This window comes from Aquila chrysaetos, chromosome 12 (assembly GCF_900496995.4).
Source record: "Aquila chrysaetos chrysaetos chromosome 12, bAquChr1.4, whole genome shotgun sequence".
Taxonomy (NCBI): Eukaryota; Metazoa; Chordata; class Aves; order Accipitriformes; family Accipitridae; genus Aquila; species Aquila chrysaetos.
This window is the reverse complement of record NC_044015.1, coordinates 40,661,449-40,677,762: the sequence shown is the minus strand read 5'-3', so window position 1 is coordinate 40,677,762 and position 16,314 is coordinate 40,661,449. Positions and strand designations below refer to the sequence as shown.

At 40.0% G+C, this 16,314-nt stretch overlaps 1 protein-coding gene across 1 annotated transcript in view; it reads right to left on the bottom strand.

The window, feature by feature from the left end:
• The window catches only part of CACHD1 (cache domain containing 1), a 112,319-nt gene that overhangs the window by 73,869 nt on the left and 22,136 nt on the right, over nucleotides 1-16,314 (bottom strand). The window lies entirely within an intron of this gene.

Genomic DNA, 16,314 nt, shown 5'->3' with positions numbered 1-16,314 from the left:
GAAGGATTTTGGGTTACACCTACAGCATTCCTGAAAAGTTTGGCTGATACACCTAAGTTTCTCTTTCAAGATTTCTCATTTTCAGTGGCAGCTTTCCCCTTCAGGACAGTGGGGCTATCCCCACTGGAAAACCTACAAGTGTCCCTAAAATATTCCTTTGCTTTCTGTCTTAATAGCAATATGTGGTGACTGCGTAACACAACAGAGGTTTGAGAGAACAGTATCACGCAAAACAAGAATAGTGTTGGTTTTTCATTATCAATAAACAGAATAGTGCTACGTTGAGGTTATTTAGGTCATTATACATTGGAAAACAGAAAAAAATGCCCATTACTTTATGAAGGGTCTTCTAATTTCATAAGGAAGTAAGTGGCCAGTTCCCCACCATACATCAAACATCCTCTACGAAAGCAACATATCCAATATGAAGGGGAAATAATTTTCCAAGCAGGTCCTGATTAAAATGCTAACACTTCCTTGCAAACATGGGTGTTTGCAACACACTGTGCTTTTCACAAAAACACAGCCTAAACCTGAGAGATGCTGTTAGTGCCTGCCACAGAAACAACTGCATGGGGACCCCGTGTGAATCGTAAAGGAGCTGCACTGGCTGCTCCACGGGAGCGGGTGGTCCAAGAAGGCATTTTAACATTGCACCCGGTGCGACATTTATTGGAGCTTCTGTGCATTGTGTAGGGAAGAGAGTGAACTACTGGGAAATACATCTTATGACTTCAAATATAGCAAAAATTGGTGATATAAGCAGAAAGAACACACAGGGTGAACTCCTTCCTAGATTGTGGAAGAGGCATGAAAAATAAAAAAAGTAAGTCAATGGGATTTTTCTCCAGCCTCAAGGGGAGCTGGGATTTCACTGATGGAGTGGATTCCATGTCTATCAGCATTAAGTCAAACACATGACAATACATCTGTAGGCATGGCCACATCTGGTGAAGGACAGTGATTCATAAAGACCCTGTTGAATCCCTCCCTTGACGTGACAGTTGTGAAATTACTAAGACTCATGTTTACAGCAACATGAGCCGGACTCAGCACTCCAAATCATTAGCAGTAATAACTGCAATTACTAAAGAAGTCTAATTTTCATCCAAATCCAGTGTAACCATTCGTCCATAACTCCAAGAATTTTCTTGATGCAGGTTTAGCTGATTTCCTCCTAGTAAGACTATACTGCAGCTGTAACTGGCAAAACCAGCCTGGAAAACCCTTTGGTGTGCTCTGCTCCACTTATGATCATCACTTTCTCTTATCCCTCTTCCTCCTGAGGACTTCAGGAATTTCAAAAATCTGAACTCTTAATTCTAAAGAAGCATTTGGAAGGGCAGCAATAAAACTCCTCAGTTTACAAGTCTCAGAGAGCCAAGGAGCGGGGGGAGGGGGAAAAAAAAAAAAAAAAAAAAAAAAGGCACTACTCTTAAAAGCCGCCCGTACATTGAGACTTCCTCTTCTTCCAGACCTTTGTTTAAAGTTCTGCTTGGGTACTTTAACTACAAACATGTTGGCTTTTTTTTTCCCCCCTCATGAGATGAAAAGATAATTTAAACATCAGAAGAAAATACATTAAAGCATGTCATTTTGATGCAAAATGTTTTAAATGAATTGAATTTTTCTCTCCATGCAGCATTTAGTCTCCAGACATCAAAAGGAGCGAGAAGGAAATAGACTGTCAGCTACTGAGAATGGAGCTTTCTGTCCTTAACACAAAGCTGACCGCTTCCTCCACCCCTTTAACACGTAGCTGTGTTTATGAACTTTCAAAATAATGCCAGAGACCATTACGCAGGGTTATATAAGAGTCACAGTGCCAGCAGAAATTTATTTGGCTACTGGGCTAGGTTTTTAACCTATTTTTGCTTGATTTATAACTTAACCAAGTTCTTGAAAACATTATGGTATCTTGTACTATTTTAATTAAAAGCACTGTGCGTGTCAGAGAGAGGGTAGCAGGAGCCTGTTAGTCAAACTGCCATCACAGACAATGAGCCTAAACCAACAGTAAAAATTAAATAAGGATTGAGAAACCACCCAGGAAAACGCGAGCCGTCGCACACTGAGCTCCCCGAGGCTAATAACTGCTCAGTCCCTACCTGGGTACAGTCCGATTACTCAGGATATCTGCTCCCTATTCAAAAACTCCTATGCAGAATTTCACCTGAAGCCAAAAACTTCTCCATGTTGTATTTAAGCTAATTTCACTACCTTAAAAAGTGATCTAACTTCAAGTAGAAGAACAGAGCTAAATGCCAACCTCCAAATGAAGTTAAAGGAACTTCACAGACCAACAGTAAGTCAGCTCCACAAACTTACAAAAATAATCTAAATATTTAGGAGAACTTGCTCATCGTAGTTTACACAGCACATTAGCATCTGTACCTTATTCTTCCCACCCCACATTGTTTAATTGAATCTGCTTAGCAGATGGCAGCAGGCTAAGTTCACTCCAACAGGAACAATTACACACGTGTTTAATGAGATGCTCGCCCAGGATTATTTGTCATAACCCTTCACCACTCGCTCTCACAACACATGAAGGCTGCAACTGCTGCGCTGATTCGGCCTCCAGCCTTTCCCCCCGTTGAGCTGGTGCTCCACCAGACACGGAGCTATCTGCATCCCCGCCACCGCTCCCAATGCCTCCTCATCACACACCGCCTCAAGCCCTGAAACAGCATTTTATTTTCTTTTTCTCTGTTTGCCCCCCCCCTCATTTTGCTATCACCAGCTATTTTAAGTTTATTATAATCTTTATAAATATTCAGGTTCTTGCTGAACATCGGTCAACTATGTGAAAAAGATTCATTTTCTCAAGAATTCTTAAATTCCTTTAAACCCAACATCTTTAAAAAAGACAAGAGCTTTGTTCTTGTGGCACACAGCAGAGGGCAAAACTATGCGCTCTATGCTGTCCACTACTTATCTTAGGTACTGGGCTGAGAACAGTTGTTTTTCACAGTCGTGCTCCAACCCTGCAGTACACCTGCACATGCACACAGTGCTTCAACGACTCCAACGGCTTGGTTTCATCAAGCAGATTTCCACACAGTTTTTTGACTTGAAAAAAAAAATAAATGGAGCAAAAGCAATTTTTTTGTCCCAATCCAAACTCTGAATTAAATTTCAAGATTTGGTTTAGAAACCAGCACTTTGTTACAACTTTTTCTTTGTGCTGCCACAGCTCACCCAGCATGGCAAGCAAACCTTGCTTCATTCACTTCAGCTATTTCCGCCACAAAGCATCAGTTTCCAAACACAACATTAAGAAGTAAATAAAACTCAAAACTTCTTCAAAACTTAGGAGTTTTCAAGTGTCTGCATTTTCCATACTTTGTTCCAAAAGCAAACTTCAGAAATGACATTAATTCCAGATTTAGCCACGTCTAACTTGGAAAGTCAGTGAAATTGTAATTCTCTTTTCAAATTACTCAAATGTTGAAGACACTCAGAGAGAAATAACACTTGTCTGGCTGGCTGTATCTATCACCTGCTGCTTTATACTCACATTTAAACTCCGTGGGGCAGGCGGGGGCTGAGCACAAAGCCCTGCGCCATCCCTGGGGCCCCCGCGCCTCCGGCAACACCTGAATCCTGCAACACGATGCTTGGCACATCACTCGTGCTCTTAATCCTCCCCTTGCCTTATTGAACACGGCGCTCGCATCCAGCTACACAAACAGAAGCCTAGAAAGAGAAAATCATGGTATCTGCAGGGACCACTGCAGGATTTCTGGCAATCCATGACAGCTCTGAGACACAGAGGCTTCAAGAGAGCTGAGTGATGTGTCCCTATGAGCCTGCAGAAGATGACCACAGCCTGGATGGAGTCATGAGAAAGCTGGGGTTTATTTCACAAATACACATCTTCAACACATTAGAGATTCTTGCTTTCCTAAGCTCTTTAATTACCTGTCTGGGTCAAAGCACCTGCAACTTCCTAGACAATATTCTTCTGTGGTATCTAGATAGATCCTTTAATGACTTTAACTGCAACCAAATGCAGCCTGCCTCACTTCTAGCTTTGAACAACAGGACAAATATTTGATAAGTGAGATAAATCAGGAAGCGATGATCCAAGGGCAGGGGTCCTTGGGGCTGGGACAGGGAAGATTTGGGCCACCGCCGACTAATGCCTCCCACAGGTGGGGTCTGACAGTGATGAATGGGCACAGCACCCGAACCTGCATCTCCGGGTGGGATGGAGTCAGGTTTCCCACCAAGCCAGAGATAAGGGCTAGCTGGGGTTTAGCTTTGTGGTGTGCCGAAACAAGGCTTAGGAGACTTTTATTCATAATTTGAAGCTGAAGGCAACTCAGTTTTAAATCTGGGAGATGACTAAGCCAAGCTTAGCATAAAAAGTAAAATATTAACTGGGTTGTTCCCTCAGTTCCTTGAGATTAAAATAAACTCAGCAGCAATGCACTGCAGTGAGAAAATACTTCAAAAGCCCCCAGTTTGACTGTCAGCACTGCAGGAAAATAAACAAAAAAAGCCACCACCCCCAAACCTCCGAGGTCCCCAACCAAACACAAGCGCCAACTGCTCCGCAGAGCAGTCAACCATTTGCACATCACTTTATTTGCCAGACGAGATACGAATCCATCTCCCTACTGACAAAAATAACATTTTTAGAGACAAAGAGAATCAGGAAAAACAAATACAGCATTAGTAAAATATCCACTGAGCTGTAAATTATGTCAAAGCTGGATTACCATCTATACTACAATACATTTAAAAAAAAAACAAAACCCAACTTTCAGCAAATTTAGGACATAGACTGCTGTTACCTGTCATATTTGGGTAATGACAGGATGAAAAAACCCAAACAATATTTTAAAAGTATACAAAACAGCAGTAGCAAAATGTACATGTGTCAAATATATGCAGTATTAGCTCAGCAGGGCTGCAATACTTTTTAAACTTCAAGTGGCTAACCAGGGTCTGTTTCTTATTTTAAAGGTTAATGCTTTAAAAAGTGGTGAGCAAACACATATATAACAAATCCTTTTTCCGATGAAACTCACCGAGTGAGATTGTTTTGAGGGAAACCTGTGGCTTCTGTCTGGAGTTTATTTTTGCAGTGTGTGAAGCCATATCACGTTATGTTTTGTTACTATTTTCTAAAACCGAGAAACATTAAATAGTCGGTTCCCATGAGATCAAGGACATGCTTCTTGTTTTTCTCCAAGAATTTACAATATACATATAAGAAGCTAAAGTAAATTGGAGGAAAGCACAGCAAAAGGCAAACCCAGTTGGATGAGAGCAATGACAGCAACAGCCCCGTTATTAGAGACCCTTCTCAGCCCAGGGACAGACGCAGCAGCTACACGTCTAAAAGGAATATCCCAACATCACACTGCAAACGCCTTTTTCTTTCTGTGGGTTTCAGAAAAAAACAAGTTTTCAGGAAGGATTTAACTAATTAATGCTTTTTTCATTACATTATTTATCAAGCAGCAACAGCTATCTTTATCAGACAGGTAGACAAAGAGAAACGTGATGCAGAGCTCACAAGCTGAGCTCAGGTCGGTGCTTTCATGGGGGTCAGCGTGCAGGCAGCCAGCCTCTCCTCGGAGAGCAGGCACCACAACCAGCATCTTCAGTTAAAAAAAAAAAAAGAGGAAATGCAAAGACTCGTACAGCTTGTGATTCTGCTGTCCTGGGCCAGCTCATCTCCTACCGTCGATGTTTTGCTCAGAGAAGCTTTCGATGTCACTATTGGGAAAAGCTGGTCTGTGCTCAATTATCTACGTTGCTGGAGTGTTGTTAAACCACATCATCATCTGAAAGACTCCTTTGGCAGCTTCATTTAAATTATTTTGCTTATTTTACGTATAAAATTTACACAAGATTACTTGGAATGAGGAGAAATTGGGGGGGGGGGGGGGATCAATTGTGAGAAAAAGCTGAGACTATTAGACAGCTTTTCCATAAGCAAAGTGAACACAGAACCTCCTGGCACTAAAGATGCAAGTGTGCGTGCATTTACAGATGTGTATCTCTGTGTGCTCATACCCACACACCTTCATGGGTGCATACATTCCTCAATATTTGAGAAGGTTTTAAGCAAGAAAACATCATCTCTCATCCCAATTTTTATCTTAATGGAGACTGCTTATCAATCCACTATTTACAAATCAAGCTACCGCTATCTTCTGCCACATGCTGAGTTGGCCCATCGCATCTCTGCTCCCCGGTCTGCGGCCAACACTGGAGCAAAACATTTTGTACAACACAGAGGACAACAGAAGAACTGGTATTCAGGTTTGATCTTAATTTGGATGGTAGAAAGCATCACAGTTAGCATTTATCTACTATCATTAGCCTGTGGGAGGTAAAAGCCTTTGGGATTGTTTCAAGAGTCGTATTCAGAAGGGGAGATGGTAAGTAGGTACGACATTGCCTGAAAAGAGTCAAAGTAGAGCACAGTTCTTAAAAACTTGTTTCCTTGGAAAACTTCAGGCATTTGCAAGGAGAGAAAGCTATGGAAAACTGAGTAACTGCCAAAAATGCAATCAAGAACCGGCAGATTTTTTGTCTTCTTTTTCAAGGGACCAGAGAAGAGGGAGGAAAAAAGAGTGAGAGGGGAAAATACCCTAAGAAAATTAGTTCCACATGTTAAAAAGATTATTCATTTAGCCAATGTAACTTGACTAAGGTTATACTCATGACAATGTATATGGCAGTATTTCAGAAAAAGGAAAGTTATGCTACCCAACCTTAAAATATAAAGCAGATGGTCTTCTCGATAGGATTGGATTTTTTTCTCCCTACACTTATTCCTCATTCCAGCCTCTAGAATGTGAAACTTAAAATATTTATATGGTTTTTTTTCAGGTTGAGAACTTTCTGATTACTGGACATTTTTCAACTCGCTGCATTTTGTTGGTGCTCTTCCCTTTAAAGAGAACATAAATTTGAGCATTTATCAGGAGCAAAATCAACCTGAAACTTCATTCTGTTGGGAGAACCCTGGGTTTCATTTTTCTGTTTTTTTTTCAAGCTCATGTCAAAATGACTAACTAAAAATGGGGAAACATTTAAGCAGCAGACCAATACACAGATGCAATTCTATAGCCAAAAGAGCTTGATATCATTTTAGTATAATTACTGTGCTTGTCCTATTTGGTCATGAATTCAATATACAGCAAGTACATAGAAGAAACACAGTTCAATTTATGTAACGTTCCAGCTAGGGCTGTGTAATTTTACAGCAAAGTGAAAAAAAAAAACCCCAAAAAAAACCAAAAATAAGGGGACATACAGACACACGCTGAGAGCACGTGATTTTGTTTCCTGATCTGTTTAACACAATCAAGGCAGAAGCTGTTGGGTTTTGTTTGGAGAAATGCTGCAGCATAAGAACACTAAGGCTGGAGTGACATACTGAAGAGATCTACTTGAATCAGAAAAAAAATCCAAGAATGACAAGCTTAAACACAGGAATTTATAGATCATAAATCATGACGCTAAACTTCTGTGCATAAAATGAATGGGCTGATGCTAACGTAATTACAGAACTGTTTTCTTTAAATGTCCAAGTGTATCATTTTTCAGGATCTCTCAGCAGGAACCATCAACATACATAGGATAAATATCATGATAACAGCCTTCCCCTGCAACTGCTGCTGCAGCGCTTCTTAACAATAACTGTCTAATATTGCCGGCACTCAAAAAGACACAAAAGTTTAAAACTTTAACTCACACTGCAGTCAATTCTCAGCTGGTTCCACGCAAGACACCAACAAACACTTTTTTCAACAGAAAAATAATAGACGAGTAACAACCTGAAACTGACTGTCTGTACGCAAGTACCTTCCTGTATGAGTCAGTGTCTGTAATAAAAAGTACAAGAGTACTCTCATATGATAATACTATTTGTATTAAGAAGTAGAAGAGTTTTAAGGTCACCAGCTTACATACCTCATTTGCATTGTTCTTCTTTGATATAATCCACACCCTTCCTTTTTCGAGTGGAAGGGAGCGGGAGCAATTCTTTACACTCTGAAATTCTTAGCAGGTTTAATTTCTCAATTAAATTTTAAAGGAAGTTAAAAAATTAACTCAAGAAGATAAACACTTTGCATCAATTATTATCTTAATCATTCTCTCCAACCTGGATGTAAAGTTATTTGAGAATAACTGTTACATTTCAAATTGACCCAGGGCTTAAAATTGACTTAAACTTTACTCCCTCGTTGCCTATGCAGAGGTGAGGTCAGGCACACCAACTCTCAGGTGCCAAACCTCACCAAACCCAACGAAGTGCTTTGAGACCTGCACACCCGACGAAGGCGCATGGGCCAGAGCAGTGATGCCTGCAGAGGGTGATACCTCCGATTGCTGAGCTGCACGGGTTAACTCATTTCCCCATATTCACATGGCTGGTTTTGGCATGCTGGCTCACATAGGTGCTGTGGCTAGAAAATCAAGCTCTTGACAGAGATTTACAGGATGGTATATATATTAAAAAAAATCTTCCAGTTTAACGTCAGCTATATTAAAAAAATCTTCCAGTTTAATGTCAGCATATTTTCTGGGTCAGAAAGAAATAATTGCAGCACGTACTGGGGCTATATCCCACCTGCAGACATAGCCTTCCAAAACACTTCTCAAACCAAACCTGGTTTATGCAGCAGCTGTGGGAGCCAAAGGAGCGCAGACAGGGAAAAGATCCGCGTTTGCCTACAAACGGTAGAGTGGGAACAGCATCCAGAGCAGCGGCGGCCAGAGCGCATGTCCAGGAACAGGCTCTCGTAGCAGCAGACGTTACACATGCAATGCTCTCCCTGTGCCTGCTTGTGAAGTCCCATCCTCGGAGGCATCCAGACCCCACAGGACAGGCGCCCTGGCCGAGCAGGGCGCGAGGACCCCAGGAGCTCCTGTCCCAGCTCGGACGCTCTCCAATTCTCTGAGGACACGGTGCCAGTCCCAGAGCTGTGACCCCCACACTAAAACCGTGGGTCAACCACCAGATGCTTACAAAAGCTGAGAAGAGTCAGTTTAATTTGCACTCTTTCTGACCTTGAAACTTGAAATCCCCTGGTACTCTCCGTGAGCTTTAGGAAACAACATTTCACTATACTTAGGTACTAATGAAAAGAGACTTACCCATCAACCAGCACTGGAAGTAGGGATTTTCTCCTCTTGCTTCCAAAACAGGGGTGGAATGAACTCAGGGAGCAAGCACACTAATGGACTAATTATCTGACAACTTCTCCCCATTATGTTTCATGAGTCAGAAGGCCCCCTGACACTACCAACAAGAATAAACCCACCTACAACAGGAGTAAGTGCTGTATTCTGGACCCCGAAAAATAACGTAGAGATGCAAAGTAGCAAAATAATTGCTATGTCAGTAAAGCAAAGAAGATAATCTCTAGAAGAAACTGCTAAACCACTTTTCCAAGTGAATTTCTAGCGCTCATCCAAAGTCAGTGATAACCCCCCAGGCTCTGCAGGAAAATGGCCAGAGGAGCAGAGCTGGCCCACGGCATCCAGCAACCCACCTTCAGCTGGCTCCTGCTGAACCGAGGTCAATTAGTCCCTCGGACTATTTCTCCCTCGTTCTTTCATAGAGCTGTGGTCCAGCATGAGTCACCCCTCCGTGAAAAAAAACCTTACAGGAATGCTCAATGGGAGCTGGCCGATTAACCGTTCTTCCTCGTGTTTGTTATCTCGGGACACAGAAGGAGGTAGAGCAACCCACACTAAACAAATGTAATCTTCTGGAAAGAGCAAAGCCATGAGATGTTATCAGTTCACCAAAAAAAAATTAAAGATTGAGACTAAGGGGAGGCTCATGAATTGAATTCCTACAGCACTTCAAAGTAATTTGTGCATGAATGCAAGCATTTATTCTTCTAATTAAAAAAGAAAAAAGCAAGCAAAATAGCAAGACTTCATTTACATGAAAGAGGGGGGAGCAAATAAAATAAAAAAAAAAACAAAACAAAAAAAACAACAACCAAAACTCAAACAAAACATCCAGTGTTAATCAAGAGCAGAGTAGATTCCAAACCAGAAAAGGGAGAGAAAGCTCCAGATTTAATGAGGGAAGGCGCTGAAGAAGAGCAAAACTCGCCTCAGCATTTTCTGTAGCACTCTGGCCAAGCCATCCCATGAGAATTTCTACACCCAGCCTTCGGCAGCAAGAAATTATCAGACATTTTGCAAAGGAGAGCCCTTTATCTTGCACCCTCATTGTTTTACAAACTGAAGAGGCTGCAAGCCAAGGGTGGAGCTCCAGGGTTCTTGACTGTGGATCCCAGAAGATGGGACGGTTCCACCAAGGCAGCCACTGAGATGGAGAATGCTCCGGCCAGAGGGCCCTGCTGCAGACCAAGGCATGCTTGGCACCAAGCAAAAGAACTTCTTTGTATTTTGCTTTTTAGTGGTCTCACTTCGTTTTTACAAAGAATGTCATCCTAATAAAAAAGGAGAGAGATGGCTCTCTGACATACCTCCCTTTTCCATGTCTATACCAGGTCTCCCCAATATAGACATCCTACATATCAACTATGTGTCCATTTGTCCATATGAAGAACACTAGACAGTTCAAGTTCGCTTAACATTAGCAGCGTTCAGGCAGGGGTTATTCAGGTGTGTGCAATTATTTCAGTTCAACAGAGTACGTAATTTGACATTTAAGTCCAAATTTTTGTAGGTACTATATCAATCTCCAAGACACCCTGACAAATGTTGTCATTATTCAGGGAGTCATTTAACCAGGGCTTCAAAACTTAAAAACAAACTCAGCTCTGCTTGTTTCTCTTGCACAACAGCAACTTTAGCATAAATCATACTTCAAGAAAAGAAGTCTAAGTAGCATAAAAGGATTATGAAAAAATCAGAACACAAAACAGAACTTCTAATCTGCTGCTCCAATATTTGAATATTGGCAAACCAGTACTTATCATCTTAAGTAAGTATAATAAATACACACCATGAAAACAATAGTCATTCACTATTGTTGAATGAACAGCCTACAGTATTTCCTAACTAAAAATAATGATTTCAGCCTTCTAAAAATCAGTTTTGCTGAAATTATTAGAAATACATTTATCTTTCAAACACAAAGTAGCAGGAAATTAGACTGAACCTCAATTTAAAAATCAGAGTATGCATTCTTCTGCTGAGCTGCTGATTAACAATGCCGAGGTGAACAACACCTGAATGATTTCTGTGTTTGAAAATGGATGCTACAAATTAGCAGTTGAAATTTGTAAGAATTCCCCCCCCAAAAATCTCTAAAGGCATTTTACCTGTCCAAAGACGACTCTTGGGATTACGATGCAGCATTTTTTTAGTTTCCACATAGGCACCTTTTCCTTAGTCAGTGGAAGAGGTTTTTGCAGCTATTTCAACGTATGGGATACTCTTTGCCATGTGGTCAGATTCCTGTGGTTTCACATTAAAGCCGTACACCCTCAGAGTCACTGCAGGAGGAGTTTTCTGCTGGGGCTGTCCCAGATCTGCCACTGTTTACCCTGGAGTTTTCAAGAGAGAAATGCACTACTTCCAGCTCCAGCTGACCTGCACTACTATGAGCTTCTGTAAGCTGTTATTTTTAAGAAGCCTTTGTAAAATATACTCACTATAGGATAGTGAAGGTTGACCATTTGATGAGAGCACCAAATACATGCACACATAATGCTGAACAAAAATATTATACAGGTATTGAAGGTAAATCAAGTATTTATTTCTCAGTGTGATGCCTTTTCACTCACTGAAAAGAAATAAAATTATTTTAAAAGACGATGTATAAAGACTAATTCTTCTAATTTATACTTCAGTTTGCAGACACATGCTGTAGATTGAGTAGCATGACCTGTTCTCCATTTCCTGAGTTCCTCCTCTAGTCTTAAAGGTAAGACAATATTCAATAACCCTGCTCCTTTGGCCCTTTGAAAATACTCTTATTTATTTCTAAAGGTCAACTTCTTTGTGAAAACGCTGAGAAAAGGAGCAAGAACACTACAGGTTGCAAAGTGTTTTGTAGGTTGGTTGTTTTTTGAAGAGGTTACCAGAAGAGAAGAAAGCATGTTCTTTTTCTAAGAAAACCTGGAATCCTTTAACTGAATATTAATGTGCTTCTGCAGATTACTAAAACCCAAAACATGACAACAGAGCATTTAATCAGTTCAATGTGGACCCACCCAGGTACCAGCACAGCAGTGTAACACAACTCTGGAGGATGGAAGAGCCAAAGAGGCTCCAGAAGATGCTGCACAGGCAGCTCTCGCATCCCTTCCCACCACCGCCACGCTGCCCCATGCCAACACTCTGCAGACAAGGATCCTTAATGTTAGACTTAACCAGTTGCCAAAAACATGGAAATAAACCATCCACCATCCAAAGGGACTCTGCTCAATAACCTCCTGCAAGGAGTTACCTTTTATAGCTCACTGGTTTTGGCAGTCCAGATGAAAAAGCACACAGTTAAAGGGCCTAAACTGTAAAGCACCTTCACATGCAAAGCACCAATTATACAAAAATGATGGAAAAAGCAAACAGCTTTCAAGATGTTTAAAGTCAGCCTAGATTTTTTTTGAAGATAGCATTAGGTTTTCCCTCTATTTTGAGTTGTTTTTACCTGATTCAACCTTCCAAGCACAGAGGAGATGAGAGCAGACTGGACTGAGACCTGCACTATCCTGGCTGTAGAGGACAGAATGAAAAACTAGAATTGACTGACATCAAATTTATGTTCTGCAACCTAAAAAACATACAGGAAACATGCAAGACAATTGCTACAAACCTACAAGCACAGTCCTGGGATCCTGCACAGCCACACAATCTTGTAATTTATGGTCAACATAGCACAACACCGCGAGGACAGGAGGAACAGAGCAGACAACTGAATTTGAGAGCAGACTGCCACTGTGAAAAAGGAATTTAAACTGGAGGGAACCAACATTCCAGAAAAAAAACAGCCCAGGAAATTTATAATGGTAGTATTAATTCCTTTTATGATGTGATGTCATTGCCAGTTGAGTTGTACCTATTAAAAAGATCAAAAAGGACTTATGCGTGCACACATTGTTAAAATTAAAACAATGACAGAGGCAATTACTGTTTTTCATTCCTTCTGTAAATCTTATTACAAGCTGCTTTTTCACAAAACATTTACAAACTATGAAGCGAGCTCCACAGCTCCTGGTAAATGAACACAATTAAAACAATTTCTGTTTCAAAACAGAAGAGAATTATTTGACCTTTTTTTTTAATCTCGATTCATGTTTAACTTTGTCTAAATAAAGTATTTTGGAACCTCTGGAGAAAAGGTTGCTCATTTACTCAAAATAAATCTCTGCTGTGATTTCCTTCAGAAGATACTACTTATACAAACTCTCTTATTTAAGAAGCACTCATGCTGATCATGTGTACAGTGTCATCTTCATTAAAAATAATCAAGAATCCCTAGGCAGACATTTGCACTTGAAATTATAAAATCTCAATGTTTCATAGTACTGCAAGGTTTCCTACCATTCATTCATATTTAATTTTTGAGGATGCTTCAGTGCACATAAAATATTTATCAGTCAAAGGGGTTTTCAAATTAGAATGTTTAATAGCAGCTTCTTCCTCAAAATAGTTTTTATTTCATTTTGAGTAAATCATCCAAGCTTTCATTTGTTATTTTATCAAACTCAGAAATACACGATGTCAATGAAATGCTGCTGCATTAGAACAAACAGTATTTTATTAAAATCTGTAATTCTTCTAAAGCATTATATAATAATTCTGCTCTTTATGAATACATGATGAATTAAGCTGAACAGGCATCAAAACATTACTCTGGTGGAAGCACAGCTTCCGATGTCAAAAATGAGCATGAAGCAAGGCCACAAGCTTGCCGAGCCTCATTCGGCGCACGAGTCCAACAGGACTGACTGGCGAACCTGAAATTGAATTAAGGATTTAAGGCTGTATGGAGACCACCTCCAGCTTGGCAACCTAAATAAATTCCCTTTCTTTTGCTTTTCTGTGCAATTATCTATGTGTTGCACATCCGTCTGAACACATGGAAATGACACTGTAATCCACTTTGGTATCAGGATTAGCAAGTTCAGACACCAAGGAGAAATAAAGGCATTAACGCTACTTTGAATGTAGACAGAATTGAAGTAGATTAATGCTACTCAGGGAATAAATATTCCTGTCGTCAAACACGGTTACTACTATACTGGTATCAGTATTTGACTGTCAGAAAGGGAAAGAAAAAAAAAAGATTTATTGGACAGGAATGTTTTCATTACACTGATACTGATAAATTATCTAAATGAATAAATTTTAACTTTAATAAATTAATAAATTGTTGATACCCACTAATTAACTTTACCTCTCAATTCAGCATGCAATGTATATTTTGATTTCCAAAGCCTTCCATGACACAATTTAACTGTGTGTTTTCACAATAAAGTTTTTGCTACACAGACACTGGGAGCAGACAGACCTATGCTGAAAACAGCTTAACACTTCTGTCTCATCTCCCTGGCTTGACTTTAATTCTTTCTATGTCTTTTCACTCTTAAATATAACAAGGATACAAGCACAAGGCTAAGGTTACAAAATCAAAAGCATCAGGCAATATAAAAGTTCAAAACATTCCAAAAAGTGATGTCCATCCTAGAATAGATGTGATACAGCACAGTAATACAAACTAATGGTATGAATTGCTGGATTAGGTTAGAAGTCACAGAATATCAAATTTCTTAATAAGAAAAATTAAATCTTAAAATTTTGAAACCCCTCTCTCCATGCAATGCAAAGTCCTTTCTCTAGTGTCTCAGAACACATTAAATCAGAGTTTTAAACAATATGGTGTCCTCCTGTTTCTCCCTACACTTGCAAATGAATGAGTAATAGGTGGCAATATGAAGCAGCTGTATTTTATGGTGGAGGATTTACAGACCTTCACACGGTAGAAGTATATTTTTTTAAGTAAAAATTATGATGTGGCAATTATAACAACATCACTAAGTACGAAGTAAACACACCAATTCACACCCATGTCTTCCGCATTTCCAGACGACATCCCTGGCTTTGCAGCATCCCTCACCCCTATGCGCCAGACTTGGCTACTGCCTGCTCCCTCCTCCACTGCGCTTCCACTCTCATCCACAAAGTGAAGTCTCCAGTATGAGCATTATCTAATAAAAACATAAATTATCCGGACAGAAAACATACCGCAGTACGCGCTCTGTTCCACATGTGAAGAATTATGAGGTGGTGACCTTTGCATCAAACTACAAAAAAGTGGAATGCTTACCAAATCCTCCCCAAGCATGCAGCAGCCAGCCAAGAAATATCTGAGCATATCATCTGAAGATGAATGATCGTTGCTGAACTTTAAAACAGTTTAGGAAGGTATTCTATCTGATAAACACAGCAATCACTAGTTGCTTATGTTAATTCAATATTTTTTCATATATTTGCATCCAATTTCCACCTATTAGCAACCATGAGCTATTATTCATATAAAAGTGATTTGAAAAGCTGATGTCTTGCTGCAAGCTGCTCCTCTATTCAACCAAAGCAGCGAGGACACAGAGGTTTTCTTCAAAGCATGAAAATCAGAGCAAAACCTTTACAATCCTTTTCAAAGTCTATAACACATTTGCATGACAAAATTTAACAATTACAAGGAGTTGGAATTTTTCTATTTCATTACACTAGCAATACAGAGAATGAAGAAGAGAATCATTTCCAGATGATGTCCTGGTTTGGTTTGGTTTGTCAGCTCTACAGGGTTTTAGAAGGTTTAGTTGTTTGATCCTGGAATGCTAACAATTCAGAGACCCTTTTTTCCAAACCAAAATTAAATATGTATTTTCCTCCTACCCTCCCTAACCTTCTACCATGTCACTCTACGCACCCCTCCTTGCTCAGCCCCCCAAAAGTTATCAGGAAAGTTTCTGATTTAGTTTTGCTTGTACAAAATGCAGCCCCCTGCAGAACAATGAAAAAAGAAGCTATAACATGAATGACCTATTGTATCTTTGGGGTTTTTTTATTTGGAAAGGGATGCAGTCATCTTTAATCTGGATAATTAAAAAGGTAATTTCAGCTGTAACACCTGCCCCCTACTCTAATCTGTTATTTCATAGGGGAAATATCAGTGGTCCTCTCACTTAAAAGAAATAACCAAAAAAGAGTAGGATACTCATACAATAAAGCTATCAAATGCATGAAGTGTAGAAGAAACTGGGGGGCGGGGGAAGGTTCCTGAATTAGTTTTCAATGTGTTCTTTGTTGAAAGAGTGGACAAAGTAAGATGAGCCATTTCTACAG